We start from the raw sequence: 27,818 nt of genomic DNA, 5'->3' as shown, positions 1-27,818 counted from the left end.
GGGCTCTGCTGGAGGACTGCTACGGGGAGCTACCCTCGGTGGCTCCGCGCTGGCTAAGGGGCCTCGGCTATCTGCTGGATTTTCAACAGAGCCGGGCCTTCAATTCCGACACCCTCGCCTCCAAAACTACAAAAATGCTACATTTATTACACGTCCCATTATCACTAAAGGAGGCAGAGGAGTAACTGAACATCTGACACAGAGAGCAGGAGAGAGGAGGAGACTCAGAGAGAGAAAAAGCAGAACGGGTAGCCATGGTGGAGCTAACGCTAAGCTAGCGACCCCTTACCACTACAAACAATCCACCGAATGCAGCAGCGAAAACAGGAAGTGACGAATACGCCTAACCACGCCTTCCAGCAGTCGGAAAAGTTTAAACTTCACTTATTAGCGCTATAGTGGATCTGGGTTGTTGTGATTATTATGTAGAGATTATTTAGATATTGTTTGGAAATAATCCTGCAAAGCAACATTTCAACCTCTGCAAACCAAGGATGATCTAATGGTTATGGCATCATGTCAGGTGAGGAAACATAAATCATTAAATATGCACCTAAAATAAATTTAGTTGGTCTTAAAATAACTTTTGTGTTTTTATATTTGCTCCAAAAAACTCCCTGAGAGTTTCCTCAGTCATCATGTGGGAAATCAGCCGACAGGTAAGAGATCAGAACCTGAAATTACATCATGGAGTTAAAATCAGTGATGCGTTTTATGTGCTCAGTCTTTACATCTTCAGCTATGGAAAAGCCTGTAATTTTCTGGTGGTTGTCAGGCTGAAAAAATGTGCTGAATCAGCAGCTTGCAGGAAACTCTTCAACCTCTCTAGAAGGTTTAATTTAGGTTCTGAGATCAGGGAACAGACTGAAGCTCAGTCCTCAAACTCGGAGATTTCCTGGATTTTCCAGATTAATCTGCTTTTCCACTTTGGATCCCTGGAAGTTTTGGGGGTTTTAAGGTTTATCGAAGCTACAACAGACCAGAGAGAATATCCATCAGTTTTATTTCGTTGGGTTGCTGTTATGATTCTGGCACATCTGCTCTACCGTCTCCCTGGCTGCAATCAGCAGATTAGATGCACCTGGTGGCTGCTGCAGTGTACTGCAATCTATGTCATGCCAAGCACCTGTGTCTTCCCTGATATATACTGACTCTGACAAGCAGACGGTGCCAGATTTTTGAAAGCCATCGTGTGAGTAGATATCCAGCGTTCCTTCCTGTCTGATCATTGTTCTTGACCTTGCTTTTTGGATTTATGCCTCTGTCTGCTCCCTGTCAGACTATTTGGATTCTGGTTGTCGACCTTGTTTCCTGCATCTGGTTTATGCCTCTGCCTGCCCCTTGCCTGACGCCTCTTGTTCCAATCGTTGTCCCTGTTTCTGCCTTTGGATTATTGAGCCAGCCTAGCCCTCGGATTATTCAGCCTGGAGTCACTTCTTACTTGTGCTGTGGAGATCACCACCTGCCGCCCACTGAGGTTTCCCTCTCTGGGTTTCAAGTTCTACTCAAGACAAAAGCAGGTTTGTGACTTTTCTGATCCCTGCAATAAACCTTTTAAACTTTCAGTACTGTGTCTGGCTGAATTTTGGGTCTGCCTTTTTCTGATTCATAGCAGCTGCTCCTTTACTTGGGAATGCTAACTGATGTGGTTCTGAACTGTTCTGGTTCTGGTTCTACAGGTGTTTTAACCGAACCTCTGGTGGATGAAACCACAGTGACTCTGGTTCTGATTTATTCCAGCATTAAAAACTAATTTTAGAAAACAAAAATGAGTCAAAAATGTGTAAATTTATTGTTCTCACAGAGAGAACGGCCTGAAGGTGAAAATCTAAACAGTTTGTGTCCTGGATGTGTGGGGTCTGCAGAGATGTTAGCTGCCCTTTTCCTGATAGGGTGGTTCCTAGGAACCAGAGGTAATGGACCACAGTTACCATCTCGTCTGTTAGGTCTGCAGCTGTAACTGATGTTAAACCTCAGATCTTTAAACATGTTTAAACTTTTTAATCTGGTTTTCTTTCAGTTTTAGAACATATAGAAAATGTGGAAGTTAATTCAGGTTTTCAGCAAAGCTGCATAAAAGCCTCAGATTTACTTTTACTGAAGGATTTCTGAGGACAGAACCAAAAGCGGACCTTTATCTTTATTTTGAAAACAAAAGATCCAAAGTAGTAAGTTCTTCTTTCTGAAATTCTAATATTTAGTACGTTCTGGCAGCTGGAGGCGCTATAGTTCTGACACACAGGCTCAGACACAAAAGATCCAGAACCACAAGAATCCTAGCCTAACCGGTCAGAACCAGGACTGATCCCCCCATCAACATTGGGTTGCAGTAAATGTTTCTGTTTGCACTGGATGGTGCTACGTTTGGACCCGATGCTGTCCTGAGTCCAGTTCTGTCAAAATAAGATGTTCTGATTCATAGCTGGACACAAATAAGATCTGTTTGAACTATTTATGGTAAATGGACAATTTGAATATAAAAATTCTTTTGAGAAATATCACCTGAAGTTTCTTTATCTTGTAATCTTTAAAGCATTTTTCTCTTTAACTGTTTTTACATTAAAAACAGGAATTAAAAGATGATAAAAATTTAAATATTAGAAAACATTTAAAGGTTTTTTTTTTCTGCTTCCTTCTCAGATGGATTATGTTCCTCCACATGTTCAGGTGTTCAGGTATGTTTTACCCTTGCCGAGCCAGAACCTTGTTTAGATGATTAAAACATGTCACCTAATGCTCTTCCAGTTCTGTGTCCGGTTCCTTTGATCACCTCCATGAGTAAAGGAGTCCAACATGCTGGCAGCTTGAAACCGTCACAGAACCTGCAGAGGAACAAAGGGTTGTTGTTGCTGAGGAGAAGGAAGTGACATGCCTTTGATGTTTCTGTCATTTCTAAACTGTTACAGGAACACAGGCTGTTTAAGATCATTATTAGCAATTAAATGCCTTCTAATCATTCTGTGTAAGATGTGGGTCGGTCCTTTGCTTCTTTCCACACAGAACCGCCTTCAGAAACAAAAAGCCCTTTTTTATAATGCTCTTCTTCCTGCTTCCTGATCTCATCTCCTGTCATGTTCTGCACTCTGCACAGCGCCTGCATTGTGTTTGCGGGGCGGCTCCCTCCTTTGGTATCTTGTCTGTGGGTTTCGGGTCAGTGCCAACCCCAAAGCCCACAGCCTGAGGTACAGAGCAAACTGGAGAAGGTTTTCCTGAATAATTTCTTTATTTGCCTGCTGTCATCTTGCCTTCTTGTTCCTGTTGCAAAAAAAACATCCCCACAGCATAACGCTGCCCCACCGTGCCTCTACGTAGGGTTGGTGGTAACCATGGCTGGGAGTACTTTCTGGTGGTTGGTGAGAAACACAAATAGATGAAAAAGTGTAAATCTGTCTGAATCTGATAAAGAGAAAGTGTCTACAGAAAGATCACCTCATTAAAACGAATTACTAGTAATTCCAGGGTTCCTCCACAGCCTGGAAGTCTGGAAAATAATTTCAGTATTCTCCAGATCTGGTTAAGGAAAGGTGAGGATAATAAGCGCATGTAAAATATTCTCATTTCCAAACCTTGATTCTCGTTGTCTAAATGCTCCTTCATTTCTTCTTTTTTGTGTCCATATATAAATCGTTCAGTTTATTTATATAGCGCCAATTCACAACACATGTCGTCTCAAGGTTCTTCACAACAGTCAGCTTCATACATTCCAATTGATCGTAACCATTGAACAGTTCAGTCAGATTCAGTTATTTATTCAAATTGGATAAAAAGTTTTTCTATCTAAGGAAACCCAGCAGATTGCATCCAGTCAGTGACTTGCAGCATTCACTCCTCCTGGATGAGCATGTAGAGACAGTGGACAGTCACTGGCGTTGACTTTGCAGCAATCCCTCATACTGAGCATGCATGTAGCGACAGTGGAGAGGAAAAACTCCCTTTTAACAGGAAGAAACCTCCAGCAGAACCAGAACCAGGCTCAGTGTGAGCGGTCATCTGCCACGACCCACTGGGGGTCTGAGAGAACAGAGCAGAGACACAAAGAGAACAAAGAAGCACTGATCCAGGAGTACTTTCTATGGGAAGGAAAAGTAAATGTTAATGGATGTAGCTCCTTTAGTCGTTTCATCTAGAAAGAAAGAACAGATAAACTCTGAGCCAGTTTTCAAGGTTAGAGTCTGAAAGAGAGCACATATAATTAGTCACAGTAGAAGCTCAGTCAGTAGCCATGTCTAGGAGAGAGAAAGGGTTAAACACTAAAAGACAGGGCTATGTGGATCATCGGTAGAAGGTGAGCATTAAGTTGTTGCCAGCAGAAGCTCGGACAATGCCCCTCTCCAGGAAGGTGTCACAGGTAGACACAGAGCCAGGCCAGGTGTAGCTTCTAGGAAGAGAAAAGAGAGAGAACATAAAGTTAAAAACTTAAATAACAGCAAATAATGCAAAATTGGAGAGTAGTATGAGAATGTAGCAGAGAGAGTGAAAGTGGTCATTATGGCCTCACGGACTAAAACTTGGAGCTGGTTCCACAGGAGAGGAGCCTGATAACTAAAGGATCTGCCTCCCATTCTACTTCTAGAGACTCTAGGAACCACCAGTAAACCTGCAGTCTGAGAACAAAGTGCTCTGTTAGGAACATATGGACCAATCAGATCTCTGATGTATGATGGAGCTAGATCATTAAGGGCTTTATATGTGAGGAGGAGAATTTTAAATTCTATTCTGGATTTAACAGGGAGCCAATGAAGGGAAGCTAAAATAGGAGAAATATGATCTCTCTTTTTAATTTTCATCAGAACTCTTGCTGCAGCATTTTGAATCAGCTGAAGGCTTTTAACTGCATTTTGTGGACATCCTGATAGTAAAGAATTACAATAGTCCAGCCTTGAAGTAACAAATGCATGGACTAGTTTTTCAGCGTCACTCCTGGACAGGATATTTCTAATTTTGGCAATGTTCCGGAGGTGAAAGAAGGAAATCCTAGAAACCTGTTTAATATGGGATTTAAATGACATGTCCTAGTCAAAGTTAACACCAAGGGTTTTTACTTTATTACTGGAGGTCAATTTAATGCCATCCAGGTTAAGTTATTGACTAAGCAGTTTCTTTTTTAAAGACTCCGGTCCAAAGACGACAACTTCTGTCTTGTCTGAATTTAGAAGCAAAAAATGTAAAGTCATCCAAGTTTTTATATCTTCAAGACATGCTTGTAGTCTATCTAACTGGTTGGGCTCATCAGGATTTATGGATAAGTAAAGCCGAGTATCATCAGCGTAACAGTGAAAATGTATCTTATGCTACCTGATAATTTGACGTATTGGAAGCATATATATAGTAAAGAGAATTGGCCCCAAGTACTGAACCCTGTGGTACTCCACAATTAACCCTGGAGTTTAAAGATGATTTATCATTTACATGAACAAACTGGAATCTGTCAGACAGATAAGATTTAAACCAGCCTAGCGCTGTTCCCCTGATCCCTAAATCATGCCCTCTATATAAAATATGAGAAATAAATTCATGATGAAATTCATTGTTTTATACTTGAAGATGAACAGAAAGGACAGTGAACTCTAAAAAACGTAATTCTGGATAAGTTAGAACATTTAAGCGGCAACTGAGCAGACAGAAACTCAAAATGGAACCTCTCTGAAAGACCTCAGAAAGCAACATGTCATGTAAAAAATCCAAAGAAACAGTCGAAAATAAAGCCTCTGTCATCTATCAGTGTGGAAATGGCTACAATGCTATTTCTAAAGCTTCTGGACTCCAGGGAACCTCAATGAGAACCATTATTCACACATGGAGAAAACATGGAACAGTGGAGAACCTTCCCACAAGATGCCGACCAATACAAATTACTCCAAGAGATCATCAAGGTCCTAGAAGAACCCAGAACAACATCTAAAGCTCTGCAGGCCTCGCTGCCTCAGTCACAATTCAACAATAAGAAAGAGAGACTGGGAAAAAATGGCCTCCATGCGAGAGTTCCGAGACCAGAACCACTGCTGACCCAAAAAGAACATAAAGGCCACATATTTATCAGAAACGTCTTGATGATATCCAGACTTCTGGTAAAATATTTTGTGGACTGAAGAGACAAAAGTGGATCTGGACGACTTGCTGTTGTTGATGGAATGATTAATTCTGCTCTCTACCAGAAAATCCTGAAGGAGAAAGTCCAGCCATCAGTACATGACCTTAAGTCCAATCACACTGGTCCTGCAGAAGGACAATGATCCAAAGCACAGTAGAATGGTCACCTGTGAATGATCCAAAACAAAATAATGTTTTGGAGTGGCCTAGTCAAAGTCTGGACTTAAATCCAATTCAGATACTGTAGTGACCTTAAAAATGCTATCAAAAGTCTCCAATGTGTCTGAAATAAATCAATGCAGCAAAGCAGAGTGGGTCCAAATTCCTCCACGGTGATGTTAAAGACTCATTCAGCTGCTGCTGCTAAGGGTGGAACAACCAGTTATCAGGTTTAGGGGGTGAATACTTTTACCCTTAGTCAGGTTGATAGATTTCTTTCTCTCAATGAATGAAATCATCATTTGAAATCTGCTTTTTGTTTTTCTCTGGTTGTCTTTATCCAGTTTTAAACTAAATTCGATCTGAAACATTAAAATGTGACAAAAAAGCAAAAACAGAAGAAATCAGCTTAAAAACACGATGCAGCGTGAAGAAGCAATAAATCCTGACACATGCTGAGCTGAAAACTCTTCTGTTCTGTTGGGAAATGAAACCTGACAAACTCTGAGTCTCAAGGTCAGTTTGCTAAAATATCAGGAAAGTTTGGTTTTTAAACTGATCTAGATTCTGCTCTGGAAAACTCACTCAGACTTGGAGAATTTCACTGTCAACAATAATAATTGGACTTTAGTCAGCTGGAGTTTGTTTTCCAACAATCAATAATGCATCAGTTTTCTTCAGAGTTATTCAAACGCTAAAAAATATAAAAATGGGAATATTGCAAAGAATTTCTTTCTTCGGAAGTAGAAACTGACCTAGGAATGATTCGCTGCCAGATGTTCTGGATGACCTCTGAGCTCACAGCTTTGCTAACACCAAAACTGTTAGGAATGATCCTCAATATCAGGAGACATTTTGATATTCAGTCTTTATTTGATAGCTGAATCTTCTTTGTCTGTTTTACTCACATATTTCTTAGCATAGGTATACATAGAATACATCCTGATTAAACACAGCTTGGTGTTTGCAGGCTCAGCTGTTTCTGTTGCTGTTTTCCGACATTAACTACAAATCTGAACAAGAAATTAAAGTTTTACTTCATGCAATTTAACTAAAAATAATGCAGAACGTTTAAAGTTATTCCTAGATGTTCAGGAAGGAAGCAGTCGGTGGTATAAAATATTAAAAGTGAAAGCATAATTTCTGAGGCTCAGCTTAAACAAGGAAACACATTAAGTTAAAAAAAAAAAAAAACACCTGGAGAGGATCCAGCTAATTAAATTTCACCTGCAGGGCAAAACCAGATCAGGAACCAGTCCAACGGGAAACCAGTTCCATGAAAGGTCTACCAAAGCTGCCGCTTCGCAGGAGGAACCTCCTGTTCAGAGTTCTGTTTCTTTTACTGAGGAATGGGTCGTGCAGGCATAACATTGGTCCAGGAGGTGTTAGAGATGAAGCCAGCAGGAAACTTTTATGAGCTTTTAGGGGGAAACTGGGTTTAAATCCCGACCGGGGGTCTTTCTGCATCAAGTTTGCATGTTCTCCCTGAGCATGACTGGGTTCTCTCTGGATACTCTGGCTTCCTCCCACAGCCTAAAAATACAATATGTGATAAACTTTATTTTCACTGGAGTGTGAACACTTTAATGACCTACTGTAGTTTAAAGACTAAATTAGTGTGTGAGGCACACACTAGTGAGGCCAAATATTCAAAATACTGTTGCATAAACAATTCTTTGCAACATAGACGACAATTTAGACAGAAAACGGTTGATGTAGTCACATCCTTTTATTCTTTGACCCTCGGTTTGTTGAAGCTGTTTATTATTCTATTATTCTAAGCTGTTTAATCTGAAACGTTCCACTCTCTGTTATACAAGGAGAGAACATCAACCCATGCCCTGTCTCCACCACACTGTAAGGTGGAAATAATTCTTATGAAGGTAAAGCAGAAACCATAAAGAACATCTGCTTTGAAGAATAAACAGACTGACTGAATGTGAAAAGGATGGAAGGAACCAGAGCTAAGATGATGTTGCATCATCAGAACTCAAACAAAAACAGTCTTTGTCCACTGACCTCTGACCATTTCCATCCCACACAGTCCAGTTAGCGCATCACACACCCTCAACTCTGACACACAAACACGTTTCTGCAAACCACAGGCATAGATCATCCAGGAACCAATGCTATCAGCACAAACAGAGTTAAACCAGGAGTTTAACAGCAGACCAGGATGAGCTGTTGCAGGAGAATGTTCTTCAGGACATCAAGAGACACGAGGTCATGGAGAAGGCTGGTGATGGGAGAAGTTTAGACCAGCATCCCGGTTATTGTGGTGATGTGATTAACCACATTTTTTGGACAGCTGAGTTTAATTTCACCAGACACACCTAGGACTGATTACTGCTAGACCTGTAGAAGCAAAATGTTACAGAAATAGAACCTGTCTGACAACATAAAGTAGGCTATAAGATATCAAAAAGCAAGACATCATATCCCAATCTAAGGAAACTCAAGAACAAATGACAAAACAAAGTCACTGACATCTACCAGTCTGGAAAGGGTTCCAGAGCCGTTTCTAAGGCTTCGAGACCCCAGAGAACAACACTGAGAACCATTATCCACACAAGGAGAAAACATGGAACAGTAGAGAACCTTCCCGGAAGAGGACAACCTACCAAAATAACTCCCAAGATCTCATCATCGACTTATCCAGCAGGTCCCAGAAAACCAAGAACAACATCTAACTGCCTCAGGTAGGTCAGAGGTCAAGATTCAATCAGAAAGAGAGGCTGGCCTCTATAGGAGAGGTTCAAGGCCAGAACCACTGCTGACCCAAATGAACACAAAGGCCCACCTCACGTTAACCAGAAACATCTTGATGATCCCCAAAACTTCTGAGAAAATATTTTTTAGACTGACGCTCACGTTTTATTATTTTCCATCTATATTTTCTTTGATGTCCTGTAAAGCATGAATGGTGTTATACTAATAAACCTGCCTTGCCCTGAGGCAGAACAATGGTCCAAAGCAAATCTGAGAGTTCACCTCAGAATGGCTCCAAAACCAAAGGTTTGGGATAGGCCTAAGTTAAGGTAAGTTCATTTATATAGCGCTTTTTAGTAACGAGACACTCAAAGCGCTGTACATACAATTACAATACAATCACAAAGAAAATAAACACAGAAAAACTAATCAAATGATACTACAATCCTTCTGAGAAATCTAAAAATCTCTGGCCAGCATTACAATGATACAGATAACACTAATTATCCTTTGGGTTTTACTGGTAAGAGCTGGTTCTAAACCAATCTTTCTAAAGAGGTAATAATATCATAAAGTCCTCTATGTAGGGGAAAGCATCTTGTGCTGAGAGAGAATGATCCTTGGGTTCGCTGGTATAATGCAGTTGTAGTCCCATAATAACAGTCATTTGCATCTATTGAAATTTAACTAAGCAATCACTGAGTTCTGACTAAGGAAGATGAGTCACTGGTGTAAAAACAGCTTTTGTTCAAATTTTTAAGAAACTAGTATTATTTTCCTTTCACTGGTAAATCTAAAAATCTATGAAAAGGAGAAGAAATAAATAAATGAAATCCACATTTAGGTAAAAATAAGGAGCATGGGAAAGCAACACACATAAGCAAAGATTTGGCAGGGGCATGGTGGACTCGTGAGGGTGCCAATATTTAAGTATGATCAAAGAATTAGACTGTCAACACTGACGAAGGTGCCATTGTCCTTGAAAAAGAGATGGAAGTTTTATCAAACGTCCATACGCTCTAAAGCTCTAAAGATCTCTAAAGATCCTTTCAAACATCCCAGGCAGCATTGGAGTGCTTTGAACAGCTGCCGATGTTTTACAAATCTTTCGATAAGCCAAGTAACCACCAACTCCAAAAAGCAGAAATCCTGTTATCAGAAATCCAATTATGTACAAATCTTCCACGTTCTCGACTGACATTGTTGTCAAGCACACAATCTTCCAATGCTGCCAGGAATCCATTGCGTATCCGGAGGAGAACGTCCCGTCTGGACGAGAGGGTTCCCCTTTACCCTGTCTTCCCGTCGAGAAAATTTAATCGATTGCATCGAGAGACCAGCTGACCAAATCCATAATGAACAAATTAGGAGGATATATGAACAGAGGCTCTAAGAAAAACAGACAAAAAGCTGAAGGAGGGCAAAAAATGGGGGAGAATCAAGGAGAGAGTGGAAAAGCGTCTGACCCCACCGAGAGCAGAAGAGAAAGTCTAGTCAAAGTCCAGACCTATTTCAAACTGAGATGCTGTTGCATGACCTTAAACAGGTTGTTTATGCTGGAAAACCCTCCAGTGTGTCTGAATTAAAACAATTCAGCAAAGCAGAGTGGGTCAACATTCCTCCACAGTGATGTTAAAGACCAGTTATCATGAACACATGAAAATCCAGACTGATGCTTGTTTGATGATCTGAAACATTTAAATCAGATTTTGAAAATCAGCAGAAATCTGTGAGGTTTCTCTGTAAAGATATGGTGGCAAACTCTCTAGTTTTTTGTTGAGTTTTATTTTTGCGACCTGAATTGAAACAGTATCACTTTCTAAAACACAGCGCCACCTTTGGTGAAATTTGGCGTCTCCTTACTAAGACAAAGGCTGAAACATCCAGTAACTGTGACTGATGTGACTCATCACTTCATGCTGCCACCTGTTACCTTTGACTTTTTCAACACCTTCACTATTGTTCCTGACAGAACAAACTAAATGTCATGAAAGAACAAATGTAAAGTCAAAAAGTTGGACCTGCCCGGGCCCGTGGACATGGAAAATGTTGACCTATCATTTATTGTTCTCCTGCAGACCGAACCTTTGACCCAGTTGACTTTATTAACCGTCAGCAAGGGTTCATCGGCATCATGTGATGTGAAGTTGATGACCTCAACCTGTAATAGACTCTGAATCATCACTCCAGGCCCTGCATTTAGCTGCCTTATTTAATCAGAACCACCTCAGAACAGTTTCACATGAACCGGATCTTTAGAGGATGTTTACCTTCCACAGACTGAGGAAGAAACAATATAACCTGAAGAAAGCTGAGAAAAGAGCCATTTCTTTTTACAGTCAACCACTCTTATACTTCACGTGGCAACAGTGGAGAGGAACCACTCCTTTTTAACAAGGAGAAACTTCCAGCAGAATCAGAACCAGGAATGAGCTCTGTGACTGGCTGGGGATGTAGAGGGTAGTAGAGAGACACGGGAATCAAAGAAAACAAAGCGAAAAGAAAAAAAGTTAATATCAGCAATAAAGCTCTGTTTAAGAAAGAGACACAGCTAAACAGAGGAGTACTTTCTATGTTAAAGGAAAAACAACACGGGTACACAAAGTAAACAGTAGTATTAGCTTGATCCATGTTCTGTCAATAAAAGAAATACAGCTAAACAGCTAAATACAATACATCTCAAAATGGTTTATGCACAGTTCTCTAGATGAACCCTGGCTAGACGTAGAACAGACATTATGCAATAATATTAAGATTTCAGATCTACCATTTATTACCTTAAATATAAAACAACATGTATGCTTTAAAAGTCTCAATATCAGCACCTCTCTGACAGCATGGAGGGAATATCTAAAAATGACAGGGTCTTCACTAATCCCATGCAGACGTACACCCATCTGGAAGAACCCTGACATCCTAGAAAAAAATAATAGGATAACCTTTCCAGATTGGAGGAAATAAAAGAATTGAATACCCAGAACATATATTTGAAGGAATTCAGTTCATCCCATTTAACAGATTATTTATACAATATGGGATGGACAACAATACATTTTTAGAATATCAACAAATTAAATCTATAATAAAAAATTCATTTAGGCTTAAAAATGTTGGATTACAATGCAATCAAGTGTACTAGAGTTCCTGAAACTCAACCCCCCCAAATTAATGTCTAAGATATATAGGACACTGTCTAATATAGATGAATCAATTTCCCTTCCTATTATGAAATGGGAGGTGGCCTTATCAGTTAACTTTGACCAAAGATTCTGGTCTCCGATATGTTCCAGAACTTTTAAAATGACTAATAACACTAGTTTACAATTAATACAATATAAAATCTTTCATAAAGTTGGTTGGCCGTCTTTCATCCACAGCTCCGGAGGTTAGCTGGAAGCTAACTCTTTGTTCACGGAGCTTTCTTAAAATGTCGTCGTTGCCCGGACAACTCCTCAGCATGGTTCATACGAGGTTAGGTGTTTGGGCAGAGTAATAGAGAGATATTTAGGATGAAATGATGTAAACGTTTTTCATTTTATGAAGTTTGGTTTTGTTTGTGTTGAACTCAGCAATCTTAGTGCTAGCAGGCTATCTTGGTGCTAGCAGGCTATCTTAGTGCTAGCAGGCTATCTTGGTGCTAGCAGGCTATCTTAGTGCTAGCAGGCTATCTTGGTGCTAGCAGGCTATCTTGGTGCTAGCGGGCTATCTTAGTGCTAGCAGGCTATCTTGGTGCTAGCAGGCTATCTTGGTGCTAGCAGGCTATCTTGGTGCTAGCAGGCTATCTTAGTGCTAGCAGGCTATCTTGGTGCTAGCAGGCTATCTTAGTGCTAGCAGGCTATCTTGGTGCTAGCAGGCTATCTGCAGCACATATGCTCAGCTTTGTGTTCTGTGTTTGTGTGTTTTTAAAGATAAGACAAACTTTATTTAAAAGGTTATTTTAAACACAGAAGATTGATCATAATGCACCATCCGCGCTTATGCATTTTAACCCTTTTATTAACGGTATTTTAAAGGTGTGTGTTTGATTCTGGTGCTAAGCTATCAGCTTCTTTGTTAGCTTTAACTGCTGACGGCTTAGGACACGTGCCTGCCTGCTAAAGAATATTTACCCAGAAAGTTGTTAGTTTTCAAGCTAGTAAATAATAGTCCCTAAACATTATTTTACTAAATCTGATAATTAAGTAAACACCATTAAGACCCATTTCTCCAGAAAGATTTGGCTCTTTTCCAAAATACTTCCTTAAATATTTTACCATCCACTTAATAATATTTCTTTAAGTATTATTTCAATAAATAAAATCAGCTAATTAAACACAGTTGAGAATTAGTCATCCAGGAGGTTGGTTTTATTCAACAGATCATTCTTTAAAACATTATTTTATTAAAATAATATTTTATCTGATCTTGCATTGTGAATGGTTGTCTAAACGTTTGCTGATTATTTTCTAAGTTAGTTCCAAAACTAACTTAACTTCATTTCCAGATTCTTCAAGATAATCCTTGGTTCTCAAACATAAACATTGCATGGTAATGTTGCATCACTCTTTTGGTCATAATTTTCAATCATCTTTAATCAACTTGTTTATATTGTACATAGTCCATTAGTCTTCGTTATTCTTTAATTCTGCTTGGTAGTTTAGTTGGATTGTTTTAGCAAAGTAAAGAGTTTGTTGATTGAAATATGTTTGACTTTGAGTTGACTTATTTTTGTTAATAAATTCTTGTATTTTAAGAAATTGTGTGAATTCATTCCATATATGTGCAGAGTTTATGCTGTTCAATAATGTCAGAGCTCGTCTCACACCTTTCTATTTTGTTCTAATACCATCGCCTTACTGGGCTGGTATTCACAGGACAACCCTTAACAGACCCAAATATTTATTAAAATATGAAAGTATTAATATTAAATAATATTCTCAGATTCATAATCACAACATATCCACACACTATGGTTATGTACACCTGTTCAAGATTCTGGTGCCTCATATGTGAAAACTTGTCAAAGTGTCTGAGATGTAATATTTCACCTTCCCCCTCAGTTTGCTTGTCGGGCAACTTAGATGATGTCACTATAGAGACAAATTCAGTTCACAAGTTTTTCACTGCCTTATGTATCGCTAAGAAAACTTTCCTCATGAATTGGAAAAATAAAAACCGTCTTAATATTAACCAGTACAGAAACCTTCTGTTGGATTATATAAGTCATCAGACAGCCTCTGCCTCCATCTCAGATCAATCTCTCTGGGCTCCTTTAATCGGCTCCTTCACCTAATAGGGGTGGGGCACCTTTGGCTTCATCCTGTGGAGCGTTGTGATGAATGCCGGGGGCAGTCTGGGATTGGGGCATTTAGGGTGTCCTGGGCTGGGTTTGTTGGGGGTCTTGCACCAGGAGCTGAGGCTCCAACCGGGGTGGGGCTGTGGTGGCTCTCAGGGGCGGCATGGTGGCCGGGCTGCTCCTGGACGAGTCTGGGGTGGGCTTGGGTGCCTCGGTGGTGTAGGGGCCTCCTAAACTGGCGGGTAGGTACCATCTCATTGCTGGTGCTCTCTCCTTCAAGGAGTGCACTCTGCTGGCGGGGCGGAGGATCTGTGGGAGAGGGTGGGGCGGAGTCAACTTGGGTGTCTAATGTCTTATGTGTTCTGGGAGTTGTTCAAATGTTGGGGTGGGTGTAGGTTTTCTTCTGGGGTGGAGGCCTTGGGTTGGGATGGGCATCGTTTGGACCTGGGTGGTTCCGGTTCGGATTCTGGTTCCTTGTCTGGGTTACGGTTTCTCATGCCGGTCCCAGTTCTGTCTGGGGGAGGGGGTCGGAGGGGGTCTGCATGGTTTGGGTGGGCTGTAGTGGGGCCGCACCTTTGGTTGTTGCTGCGCACGCTTCTGGCTGGCTCCTTTTTGTTGGGTGTCTGTGGCTTCTTTAAGCGGGGGACTGGGTGTCGGGGCTGGGGATCGGGATTTGAGGGTTTGGGTGGTTTTGGGGTGGGCTGGGGATGTTGGTCCCAGTTTTTGGTCGGTCCTCGGGGCCTGGTCCCTGTCCCTAGCCTTTCGCCCGATGGATGTGCCTATGCCTCCGTCCTTTGTTGGAAGTCGATGAACGGGGGTGCCAATTGGGGTCAGCCGGGGAGCTGGGTCCCTGGGAGGGCATTTTGCTCCCCAGTCCTTCCCTCCCCATACCCGGACACCTCCCTCCGCCCACTCCATCACACTACCACTCATGTAGGGCCTTGGGGTGCCGTTGCAACATTGGAGTACCACAAGGGTTTTCCATCTCTGTGGTCCCATGGCAACCTGTGCCCCAGTTTTATTGTCTCTGGGTCCATGACTGGATCTGCTCGGTCGTAGACGGCTACCGGCTGGGCCTGTAGGTTTGTCGCTGCAGCTCCATGGGGCTTCTCCACTGTGGCTGCTGGGTGGTTCCCCTAGGACTCACCCCTGCTCTTCTCTGGGGGGGGTTGCGGTAGTCCAGCCGGTGGTTCTCCTGGGGTTCCTGTGCTCAGGGGGGCCTTTGGATGTCTGTGGCTCGGATCTCCTCCATATCTGTCCCGAGTCCAGGGGGGCAGGTCTCACACAGTTTCTAATAAAGTGTCTTTTTATAAATATCAAGCAGAGCTTTAAAGCGTTAGCTGTAATGCTCCACTTGTGGAAGTAAATCTGTTGGTCTTTTTCTTGACACTCAGACAATAATTCTGAGCTACTCTGCCGGACAGGACACGGTTAAAAAAAAAAAAAGAAAGAAATACAGCTAAACACCATGGCAAATAAAAAAAGAGGAGAGTACCCAAAATTGGTAGCAAACATATGTCGTGGAACTGGGTGTACTTTCTACAAGAAAGAAAAACAAAGAGAGTACACAAAGTTAATGGCTGCAATGGCAAACCTTTTATTCCATCAATAACTAGAAGAGGAAATGCAGAAAATTAGTACAATTACTAAAATAAACCCATTAACAATCCGAATCAGTTTGATTTGCCACGTTTGTGCACTGAAACAAGGAATCTATCTTTCTATCTATCTATCTATCTATCTATCTATCTATCTATCTATCTATCTATCTATCTATCATCTATCTATCTATCTATCTATCTATCTATCTATCTATCTATCTATCTATCTATCTATCTATCTATCTATCTATCTATCTATCATCTATCTATCTATCTATCTATCTATCTATCTATCATCTATCTATCTATCTATCTATCTATCTATCTATCTATCTATCTATCTATCTATCTATCTATCTATCATCTATCTATCTATCTATCTATCTATCTATCTATCTATCTATCTATCTATCTATCTATCTATCATCTATCTATCTATCTATCTATCTATCTATCTATCTATCTATCTATCTATCTATCTATCTATCTATCATCTATCTATCTATCTATCTATCTATCTATCTATCTATCTATCTATCATCTATCTATCTATCTATCTATCTATCTATCTATCTATCTATCTATCTATCTATCTATCTATCTATCATCTATCTATCTATCTATCTATCTATCTATCTATCTATCTATCTATCTATCTATCTATCTATCTATCTATCTATCTATCTATCTATCTATCTATCTATCTATCTATCTATCTATCTATCTATCTATCTATCATCTATCTATCTATCTGCCCGTCTGTCTATCTATGAAAATTCAAGTCAACAATAACAAACATTTTTTAAAGATGTTCAAAAATCATATCAAAATCAAACAGCAAATGTTAAAGAAATCCAGATTCACTGCAAATTTAAAACATTTATTAGACTGTTTGAAATAAGGATTGAACACATAACATGTTTCAGCTTCTGAAGCTAACATGTTTAGAAACATGTCATTGCTGCAAAAGGCTGAAACAGGATGATTTCTGGTTAAATGTTATATAACCGAGGTGTCCTGCAGAAAGGGAACCAGGAGCAAACATCCGCCTCTATGGATTACTCAGCAGAAACAACTCTGATAGAGGAAGAAACCACAGGATCTGGAGATTAAAAGTTTTCTGGAAGCAAACGTTGATTCTGCAAAGTTCCTGTTCCTCTGTTTTACTGTCGGCCATCAGCTCGGTTTTCAGTTTATTTTCATTGCAAAACAGATTTTACCGGAACGCGCTGAATCACTCAGATCGAAACTGCAAGTAAAACCCCACCCGGCTTCCGTAAGCTCAAGGCGCGATGTCTCACAGCAGGAGAGGAGGAGGCGGGAGGAAGAGGGGACTTCCCGGATTCCCTGGAATGAAGAAGGACGAAAACAGGAGGAGGAGCTGCAGCTTCCTGGAAAGGAGGAGAAAAAAACCCATTTCTATGCAGTTAATATGGCGGTAAAAGTTGATACTATAAACAAGAACTGAAATAAACAAGAAATGAAATACAAAGTACATATCTATAAAAACTAAATAAAATACATGAAATAGAATGTTTACCTGCTGCAAGATAAAAAAAATCCTACTGAATGAAAAAAATATTAACTTTATTAAAACTAATTCAGCTGTATAATTACAATAAATAAAAACTAACTTAACTTTAGTTAAATATGAGCTATACACATTTATTATATCCATAATACACATAAATGATTATGGATTAGCAGTAAAAAGTACTTTTTTGTACATATTGATGGAGTTTGTAGGTGTACCTAATTATTCTCAAGATGTCTCATCTTAATTTAATAACAATAATATTAATAATAATAATAATAGATCAGATTCTCTATACTGAAACCCTAGAATTGACAGATGCTGTGTACTTGACTGTAATAATATATAAGATGCAAAAAAATAGAAAGGAATATTTCTAATGTTAAAATTTTATTTACATCAATATTAAAGCCTGATAAAAATAAAATAAAATCCAATAAATACATTTTTAAAAATTCCTTATTAGATCTATAGATCAAAATAAATAAAAGTTAGAAAAGGAACAATTCTTTCCAATTATAAATTATAGTTATATAATTCATACTGAAAACTAAATGCGATTAAATATTTAATGGTTTAATTTGGGCTGAATTGAAGAGAACAAAACTACATTTTATAAACCAGGAATAAAAACTGACTAAGTGGGGCTTAATCAGATTAAAGTTTATTATTATTTTATTTAAACTGAACTTTTTTATCCAGAATTTTTTGAACTCTTTTGTGTATATCCCTGAGATGACTTATTCATTTCATTTAAATAAAATTACATTTCTGTTTAAAAAAAAAGAAAAAGCCGAACACACCTTTTTCTATTGTGTGCTTTATTTGATATATTTTGTCTATATCTGCAGAGCTGCGAGTGAAGACTCTCCTCCTCTTCCTCATCTTTTATTCACTGCAGGAGCCGATGACGTCACCCTGGTCCTTTCCGGGAAATGCAGCCTCTCGTCCTCCTGCTGGTTTACCGGGCAGCCAGCAGGGAAGCGGGAAGGCTCACCGTCAGACGGACAACACTCATCATCATTATCATCTTTATCATAATCATCAGCAACAGGAGCTTTTATTTCATAAGCAGAACATTTAAAGCGTCAGTCATTTGAGCCGGAGATAGGAGAGGTTAAACGAGACAGAGCAGAATGGAGATGGAATCAATCTAAAAATCAGCCTGAAAACATGTATTTTACAAACTCATAAAACTCAATCAACTTAAGATATTTAATAGAAATAAATGCTGAATTTGAGAGGGATTTATTTGACAGCACTTGTTGTCCACCTGGACAATCTAATGTCTTCTGGAGAAAAGGTTAATGCTCAGACAAGACAAATATGGGGCTTTTTGGGGACAACATGGTGTAGTACGTCAGGAAAGTCAAGGTGAAGCTCTCAAAGCTAACAGCACTATTCCAACTGTCAAGCATGGTGGTGGTAGCATCATGATGTGGGACTTTAAACTCTCATTTAAATTGGTTTTGGACCGGATTAAAGAGGTTAACATTAAGGTTCTGGCCAAATATTCAACCAGCAACATGTCAGAAGCTTGTTGATGGCTACAGAAAGGATGTGGTCAAGGTGGTTGTCCTCTAAAGGAACCTTTAGCCAAATATTAGTGAGCACTAAGAGTTCATTTGAGCCAGCCTTCATTCTTGTGTCCTTACTTTTATCCTTCCTTGTATGTGTCGTTTGTTATTTCCTTGTTTCCTTGTGTCTTTCCGCTTCCTCGAACCATACTTCCTTCTCTGTGAACTTCCTTGTTTCCTCTCACCCTTCCTTCAGTCCTTTCTTTTTTCCGTCCAGTTTCTGTTTTGTTTTTCAACTCCAGCATGTGAATCCTGTCCCTGTCAGAAATATTTGCCATATTTTCATTGGGAACTTGGGCTTTGTTAGTGCAGGAACCCTTATTGTTTGAAAATATTCTGTAATGTTGAACCAACTGGGTCTGTAGAACCTCTGCTGGTCATTTAAAGTGTAACCTCACTCAGTCTCTGATGGATACCCAATGTTGATGTCTGGTTTGTACCTGGAATTACACTCATAGCCAAATTATTCTGCCTTTCACTTTCTCTTCCACATTGAGCAGATCAATTCTCAGAATGAGAAACTCTCTGAATTCTTAGGTCTTTTCCCTAATAATGAAAGTGATGAAATGGCTCCTCTGTGGGCCACAGCCCATGCCTGAGTCCTGGAAGTGAAACAAAGGCCCGACCGCGGTCAGAAAGTGAGAGCAGGTGGCCGTAGGTTGACTTGTGGGAATTCTGGCCTGAGATTTATTTTATTTAAAGCAGCTGATCTGCATCAGAAAACAAGTTCAACACGTCATGGTAAAGAAACAGCAAAATTAACAAGATACATTTTTTATTTCAGGTTCACCCTCAGCTTCAAGCCTTAAGCATTTAAAACATTCACAGCTGGGTCTGTGCAGAAATATCTGACATATTCTAAATGTTGGCCAAGGATTAAACTCTTCCTGTGAGCTCATATCGAATGCAGTATTTAGCCTGTGGGTTAAGGCTCTGATCATCAGATATTTATAGTCCCTCGATGTCAACTGCATCTGTCTGGACTCCCGCTCTGACCTCAGGAAGGTTTCACCAGCCGTCTGCCCGGTGGGAGAGGCTGAGAGCGAAGGTGTTGCTTCTGCATGGGGGGACATCGCAGGTCCAACATCTTCTTCACATCTGGAGCTCCAGGAATAAAAACACAACAGAAAAATGAGTCGAAGGGGATCAAATGTGACCTCATGCAGGCATCGGTTTAAAAAGCAATAAAACAGAGATGCCTCACATGGAACCGGAATGTGGGCGAGCAGCAGGTTTGAGGAAGAAGCATCAAGAGATTCAAGGATTTTTATCGTCATACCAGCTGATGTTTACATGTTAAGGTACAAAATTTGGACTCACGTCTCGGTTAAGAAACTTAATACTTAAGTTGAAAGAAAACTAAATATACCAAACAAAGCTAAATGTAACAATAAATAGAAATCTGTAAAAATATATGAAGAGCAAAACAAAAAAAGAAATACACAGTTAAATAGTGAAGCTGAAATAAACTTTGCAAAGTACTAAATACACATGTAAAGAATGAGAAAGTCCTTGATATTGCACCTTTGGTGTGTGAAATGTTTAGTGCAGGTCAGAGTGTAGTGAAAGAGGCTACAGAGTGTGAAGTTCAGCAGCCTGACAGCCTCAGGGAAGAAGCTGTTTCGATTTGACAGCTCCAGAATTTATTTTAGGGGAGCAGGAGGGTGGGGTTGGTGCAATAAACTGATTGTCAGATAAAAGACTCTGAGGAATGTTATTCTGCATCGTCTGGCTTGTCCTGGTTTCTTCCTTCTGTCTTCTGTTACCTCAGTTTGGTTTCTCTTTGGTCTGAATTTGTTTTTCTTGTTTTTAGTTTCGTAGTTTTTGGCTCATGTTCTGATTTATTCATTTCCACCGGTCTGCCTGCCTTGTATGGAAGGCCAAAGGTGCTAAAATCCAACAAATTCATAATTTATTAAATAAATCATTTTTATATATGTGATCATTAACAATAATAAAGCAGTAGGTATATTATGGGACAATAATTTAAAATTTCATTCATTATGGAATGGTTACGTCCCCTGGCTTGGTCTAGGGGATATAAAGGACTAACATAACTTCTGACAGTGAAAAGAGGAGTCAAGGTGGCATTTAAGTGGTTTATTTTACGCCATTTTAAGTAGGTGCATTTCAGACTGATAAAACTTCAGGGAGAGCTCAGGCCAACATAACAAACAAAACAACCCTGAAGCAAAAATACACAGACCTACAAAATAACCTTCCTAACAAACACATAAACAGGAGAAAACTGGAATTAAACAAACAGGCAGCTCTCCCCTACCAAACAGTGACCAGGGTTTACATCTGACCCAGTTAAACAGACAGGCATTCAAGCCTACAGCAGACAAATGGCCAAAAGGCATTGAAATGCAAAAACATCCACATTGCGGGATGTAACAGTATGTACAGAATTATTTTGAATAATAATTTAAATAATAGAAAACATTAATGGTTTCCTGCAAGGTTTTTATCCAAACCGAGGTAGTGAGACTGCGATGGTAAAGTTTTAAATTACTTTACAGCGAAGCATCTGAAACTTCTCAGTTATTTGATCTCAGTGCTGCTTTCAACACAGTTGGTCATAACTTACTGATGGATTAATTGGAAACATGGGTGGGATCATCTGTTACTGTGCTAAACTGGTCCAGATCTTGTTTGGCAGACTGGGACTACTTTATTTCATATGGATTTCCTCAAGGATCATTGGGCCCCTTTTATTCTACATTCATATCCTTGCCGAAGTTCAGTTTCTACAGCAACATAACATCTTTATACTGATAGCCCAATTACTGGTTCTAGTGAACCAGAACAGTTTACCAGAATGTGAATCGTTCTGGTGAACTGAAGGTTTAAAGGGCAATGAGTTGTCTCCCGTTTGGCGGCTCTCGGTTCAGTCGCCTAGGGGAGAGTGTCTGCTCGGACTGGAACACTGGGTTCCTATACCGTCTTCTCTTAAGCAGGGAGACGGAAAATGCCGTCAACGTGGTGAGGGACATCGTCTCTTCTTGGGGAAGCTCTGGGACAGGTTCTTTTTCTGCACACGCTCAAAAAAAGACAACTAGTTTTATTTCAGAGCCATTTATCGTCATCAAATGCACAGAGAACGCACCGAACGTTTCTTCGAAGAAGTAGTCTAACTCGTCCAGCAAAGTCAGACATTCTCCCCAATGCTGCTCTGTTGAAGAGCCGCAGGAAAAAGGAGGCAAAAGAAGAGAGAGAAAAGAAGGAAGTAGAAAACAGCCACCCTGGGGCTGGTAGATAAGTAGCTGCAGAGCTGCTCCCTGTTCTACGGGTCTCTGTTACGAGTCCCTCTGGAAACAGATTATGAAACACTGTTTAGACCTAAAACCGACTGAACAGGGTTTCTATTGTATCGTATTTGACAAGACGAGAATCTTCTTGTTAGGGTGAGTGCAGCGAAGGAACCCAGAATGCAGACTAGCAGGCAGCATGATGGTAAGTGATAAGGATTTAATGACTAAAAAACAAAAAGCCACTCTCAGAAGAGGCAGGAACAAAAAAATAAATGGGCTGGAAAGACAGACATGGCATGACCCGAAAAACAAGACATGAGCGTGATCTGAAAGCAAGGCATGAACATGATTTGAAAATGATTCCGCGATGAATAACTGAACAGGTTTGTATTTATGGAGTGTGACCAGGTGAAACAAGAAGACAGATTAACTAGGTGCAGGTGAACCGAATCAAGTTGATCGACAGGACAAAACGTGGCTTGAGCAGAACGGAAACTCTTGAATACAAACTAACAGAAACTAGAAAAACATGAAACTAAAGCATAACCAGGAAAATAATAAACAGAAGCATGATTCAAAAACTTAATTGTGAAACAGACCAACAAAACACCAAAACACTCACAAATCATAACACTTCTGATTTATTTCTGGACTGGACTGTATGCTGCGTCTCTCGCATACCCAGAAGAAGTCTTTAGATAGGTCACTGGTGGTCGACTCAATGAATGGGATTTTCTTTAAGGCTTCACTTGATGTTATCCCACTCAACTAAATGAAAAATGAATCAAACCGTGTTAAACTGACCCGACCCAAATAGATTAGGTACTAATGGAAAAGGGACACATGTTTTACAGGTAGAAAGTTCAGTTCTGCTCTCCTCTTATCCACATGTGTCTCCTACATGGTTCGTCGTTATCTGCAAGCGGGAATTCTGTCCGAATGGTGGAGTGCACAACTAATCCAGCTGGAAGATTATCCCGCCTGAGCTGTGGATCTCTACAACTCCTCCAGAGTTACCATGGACCTCTTGGCTGCTTCTCTGATTAATGTTTTCCTGTCAGTTTAGGTAGACTTCCATGTCTTGGTAGAACCTAACCCTGTTTTGAGCTGAACCAGAACTTTCTCCTTAACCTGTCAGTTGTGCTACTTTTGTTCTCTGTTGTTCTCTAAAGAACATCCGAGGCCTGAAAGAGAACAGCTGCAGATTGGCTCTGATTCAGTTAAGCTACTATACCACAAAGACCACAAATGAAACAAATCGCCAAGAATTGTTCAATTTTAGGATTCTTGAGAGGGTTTTTGAGATTTTGCTCATTTTCTGGTCCAGTTTTTGGTGCCCTAACATTCAGTTACGAAACCGGTCCAATAGATAACGATACGTCATGAGATACCGCTTGATTCACACAAAAACTGTCATGAACAATTACAAAAATCCATTAAGAATCAGTTAACAATCTGCCAAATGCATCTAAGAATCGGCTACGATTAACCTCTTAAGTCTAGAGGGGTTTTGTGAAGTTTGAGCTAAAAATAACATGCGCAAAGAATTTTTCTGAGAATTGAAATACTCTATCTAAACAGTCCTTATGGTAATAATTATGTTTTTCAAATGGAGAGATAATTTTGGCCTTTCTTTGCTGCTGGTTGAGTAAAACCTGGGTGGATTGCGACAAAATGTACTTTTTGGTCTCTGTGAGCTCTCTGCTTACAGCAGACAGGCTGGTTGTGTGTAGAAGCCGTGTGGTGAACAGCTGAGACCAAGTTTTGCGGTTACGTCATTTTGTGGAGTTTGTGGAGAGTACCTCAGAATCAATTAGGAATCGGTTAGGAATTTAAGAATTAACTAGATTAATTAGATGTTCTGGATTTGAACAATTCTGCACCAACATTTCAAACCACTCAGAACATTTGCCACAAATTCCAGATCATTTAAGAATTGCAAGAATTGCCTAAGAATAAAATACGAATCAGTTATGAATTCAGAATCTTGATTTATTTAAGGATCTTAAATTTGAATAACTCTTGGTTTGTGTTATTGGTGGTCTATGTGGACTGGTAACGTTAAAGTCTGGTGGACCCTGTTTACTGATCAGGTGACTTCTGAAGGAAATTGGTGGATTTTATTTTGGGGAGTCAGTGTCATATGTTGAGGTTTTTGTTGTGGACCAAAGTGCAGATGCAGGCGAGGAGTCGGCATGGCGAGGCAGAACGATGGTTTATTTAAATCAAAACAAAGCCTAAACTCACAGGTAGGCAGGCAGGATGAAAACAGAGAGTTTAGGAGACCAGGTCTAACAGACCATAAGAAACGAAGGGAACTTGGCGTAGGGAAGGTGACGCAACAAACCAGCCTTGAACACAAGAACCAAACTAACTAATGTACAAAACGAGAACAAAGGCGGGTAATCAAGAATCAGGGAACAGGTGTGGCAAGGAGTCAGAAGGGACAGGTGGAAACAATAAACAATAAAGAGAAACATAGACCTAAGCAGAACAATAGACTAAGATAAAATAACCAAAACATAAGAAATCTAGAATAACCAAGAGGTAAAGGAAACAGAGGAACTGGAAGGAACAGAAGAATAACAAGAACCTAAGGCCTAAGCAAAAGGAAACCATAAAGAAACCCTGACTACAAAAGTAAACACTGATAGAACAACCTGAGAATGAAGCAGAGGAAATGACGACTAGAATAAAAGTAAACAGTAACTAAAGCTAACCTATAAGGAGGGACTGGAGAATAAAGATAAATTAGAGGAAACAGAGCTAAGAGGGACAATGAATGTAAAGGGGACAAAAACTGAGTAATTAATAACTAAAAGAGGAAAACTAATGACGAGAGGAGAACAAACTGGGAGGCAGAAGGAAACCAGAAATGTCAGAACACAGAAAGCAATAAACATGAATACAAACCCTCAAACAAGAAACATCTAGTAAAACAAAACACAAAACCACAAACAAAGTCCAAAATGTCACATCCTGACAGTCAGAGCAAAAGGGACTGAACAAAAATGCAGTTTTTAGATTTTTATTTGTAAGACTTTTGAAAATCATGAATCACTTCCCTTGTACTTCATATTTCTGCACTGCTTTTTGTTCAAATCCACTGTAGTTTGTGGTAGGAGTAAGACAACATATGGAAGACTAGAAGGGGTGTGAAAACTTAAATCCTAAAAAGCAAACATTGAAATTCAGCTTGATTTTGCGTGGTTTGTTTGGCTAAGTGCTGCCTCGCTGTCCCAGATTGGCTCTTATCTGTGCGGGTCTCTGCCCTTTAAACTGGAAGAACACGGAGTCAGCAGATCAGCAGGTGAACATGTGTGTTTTTGTGGGCAGGGAAACACCGTCTGGCTGATCATTAACCTTTACGGCAGCAGGTTCTGAGATGTGACATCCCGGTTTTATGACAGGGACGTTTTATGAATGGAAAACGGTTGCTGAGGTGTTTCCCTGGAAACAGCAGAGCTGCAAGTTTCTACATTATTCAGACTATTATCATAACTTCATCTCATAATTCCTGAACCCCTGAAGGGATTATGTTCCTGAAAAGACAGGAAAAGATGAAAATGAAACTTCTTAGATTTCAGACGCAACTGTAAGTTTCTGTATGACAGCCTGAGGCTCTGAGCTGGAAATGCAAATAAATGAAGAAATAAAATTAGGCAGCATGAAGGAAACTGATCAGATTGCTTGTTAAAATGATGATAATGTTTCATTCCTACCAGGAGCGTTTGGTGCAGAAAAGGATTTGAAGTGAAAAAAGAAACAAACTGATATTTTTAGCTTGATTTAGTACATTTTTTGGGATTACCTACTGAATAAACAGAAAACTAAAAGTTTCCCAGATTCAACTTAAACTCTTTTTCAATTTTTGGTTATTTTCAGCCTGAAAAATGATTTGGTTTTAGTGTTAAATATCTTTTATTTTGAGAAACATTGTTTTTTCTTTTCGTTTTTAATCATTTTTCAGAAGAAAACTGTTTCCATGTGGGAAAATCAAACTGAAGCAAATCACATTAATCTTCCAACAGTTTTCCTTCTTTGTGTCTAAAACGTTTTCATTAACTTCATGTGATGGAAAAGAAACAGAGTTCAGTCTAATTTTCATGATCATGATTCACGTTTTACTTTCACAGAAACCATAAACCTTAAAATTACTGTTTTCACAAATATGTTTCAAAATGTCACTTTTTCATTAGATGAAAATAAAAATATCTGGATCTTAGTAAATTAGAACATAAGTCATATTTTCAGTGCACACAGTGTTGTATTTTACGTAGCGAAGCACTGTGATGAAAATTATATTACTGTTATGATCAATAACCAATATTTACCCCCTGTTTTCTGCTATTATGTGAGCACAAATATTTTAAATGAACCCAAGCTCAACAGAAAACCAGGGAAAGTAATGGAGAACAGGGGTTATAAGAACATGTCAGTAACCTTTATTTTAGTTAGGCAGTTTAAAAAACTAGTCAAATTAAAAGAGACTTATAAGTTAGTATCATCAGCCCTAAAAGACATGTCATTAAAAGGCAGAATGATACCTGCTAGGTCAAGCATATAAAATAAAAAAAACAACGGACTGAGTAGTGAGCCTTGGGGGACCCCACAAGTAAATGAAGCTTTCACAGAAGCTTTGTCAAGTTCAATAAGCCAAGCCTCACAGTAATCTATGCAAGAAGAAACAAACACATGAACAATTATTTCAAAGTGGATGGCACAACAGGTTTGAGTTTCACGATGTTCTCTAACTGAAATAAACTACCTGGGGAACCCCACTGGTTACAGATGGGGTTCCCCAGGTAATAACTGACAATATACATAACATATGGAGTAACATAAAACTGATTTTAATGCTCCAAACAGCAACAGATTAGTGGTTTGGCTCTGAATACTAATAAATATTTAGCCCCATCTTTGTACCAAGTTTCTTTTTTAGGTCAGGTAGTGGTTTTCCTCAACTTTATGGTGTCCAGGAAACACTGCAGAACCCTGATGTTCTAGCATTGGTTCAGAACTATTCCAGATAAACTCCACCTTAGGACCATAAATTAATTTGATCTTATTTTTAATTTGATCTATTTGTATCGCTCATGGACCACAGAAGTTATCTCTAGGCACCATATTGTAAAAATTGAGTCTGGTTCTTTTGTGGTGAAACAGAGTCAAATTCAGTCCAAATGTATTTCAGTTCAGTTCAGTCCAATAGAACCAAATTCAAATGAACTCCAGAGTTTAACCTGGTTAACATGAAGATGCATGAACTGAATTATTTATTTATCTACTTTTTGCTGCGGACCTTATTGAGGCTGGAGGAGGTTAAGAAGGTCCAAAATTACAATTTAAGATTCTATAATTGCTGAATATTGCAAATTCTATATTGTAAAAAGATTTGCTGGCTTCTAACTTTTGTTATTAGAAGACAAACTGTTTTAAAACAGTTTGATTAAAGCTGTAGTGTATATTTTATAATAATGACATTTATATTTACATTATTTGTTGAGTACTTCCTGTTTTTAAGGAGGAACCAGCCTTGGACCTCCTCCTGTCACGAAATCTGTCCCAGCAGGCAAATAAATGGCTTAATCTGATTAGTTTCAACTAAGACCAAGGACA

General features: G+C 39.4%; 1 long non-coding RNA gene across 1 annotated transcript; it reads left to right on the top strand.

Annotated features, from left to right (window-relative positions):
* Positions 1-1,279: 1,279 nt before the first annotated feature.
* On the top strand, positions 1,280-2,867 carry LOC124881711. The gene is made up of 3 exons (XR_007041718.1): positions 1,280-1,520; positions 2,641-2,675; positions 2,746-2,867. It is a non-coding gene; the product is annotated as an uncharacterized LOC124881711 (long non-coding RNA).
* Positions 2,868-27,818: the final 24,951 nt, after the last annotated feature.

The sequence above is a fragment of the Girardinichthys multiradiatus genome, chromosome 15 (genome assembly GCF_021462225.1).
Source record: "Girardinichthys multiradiatus isolate DD_20200921_A chromosome 15, DD_fGirMul_XY1, whole genome shotgun sequence".
Lineage (NCBI taxonomy): Eukaryota > Metazoa > Chordata > Actinopteri > Cyprinodontiformes > Goodeidae > Girardinichthys > Girardinichthys multiradiatus.
This window is presented reverse-complemented; position numbering and strand designations above follow the sequence as displayed.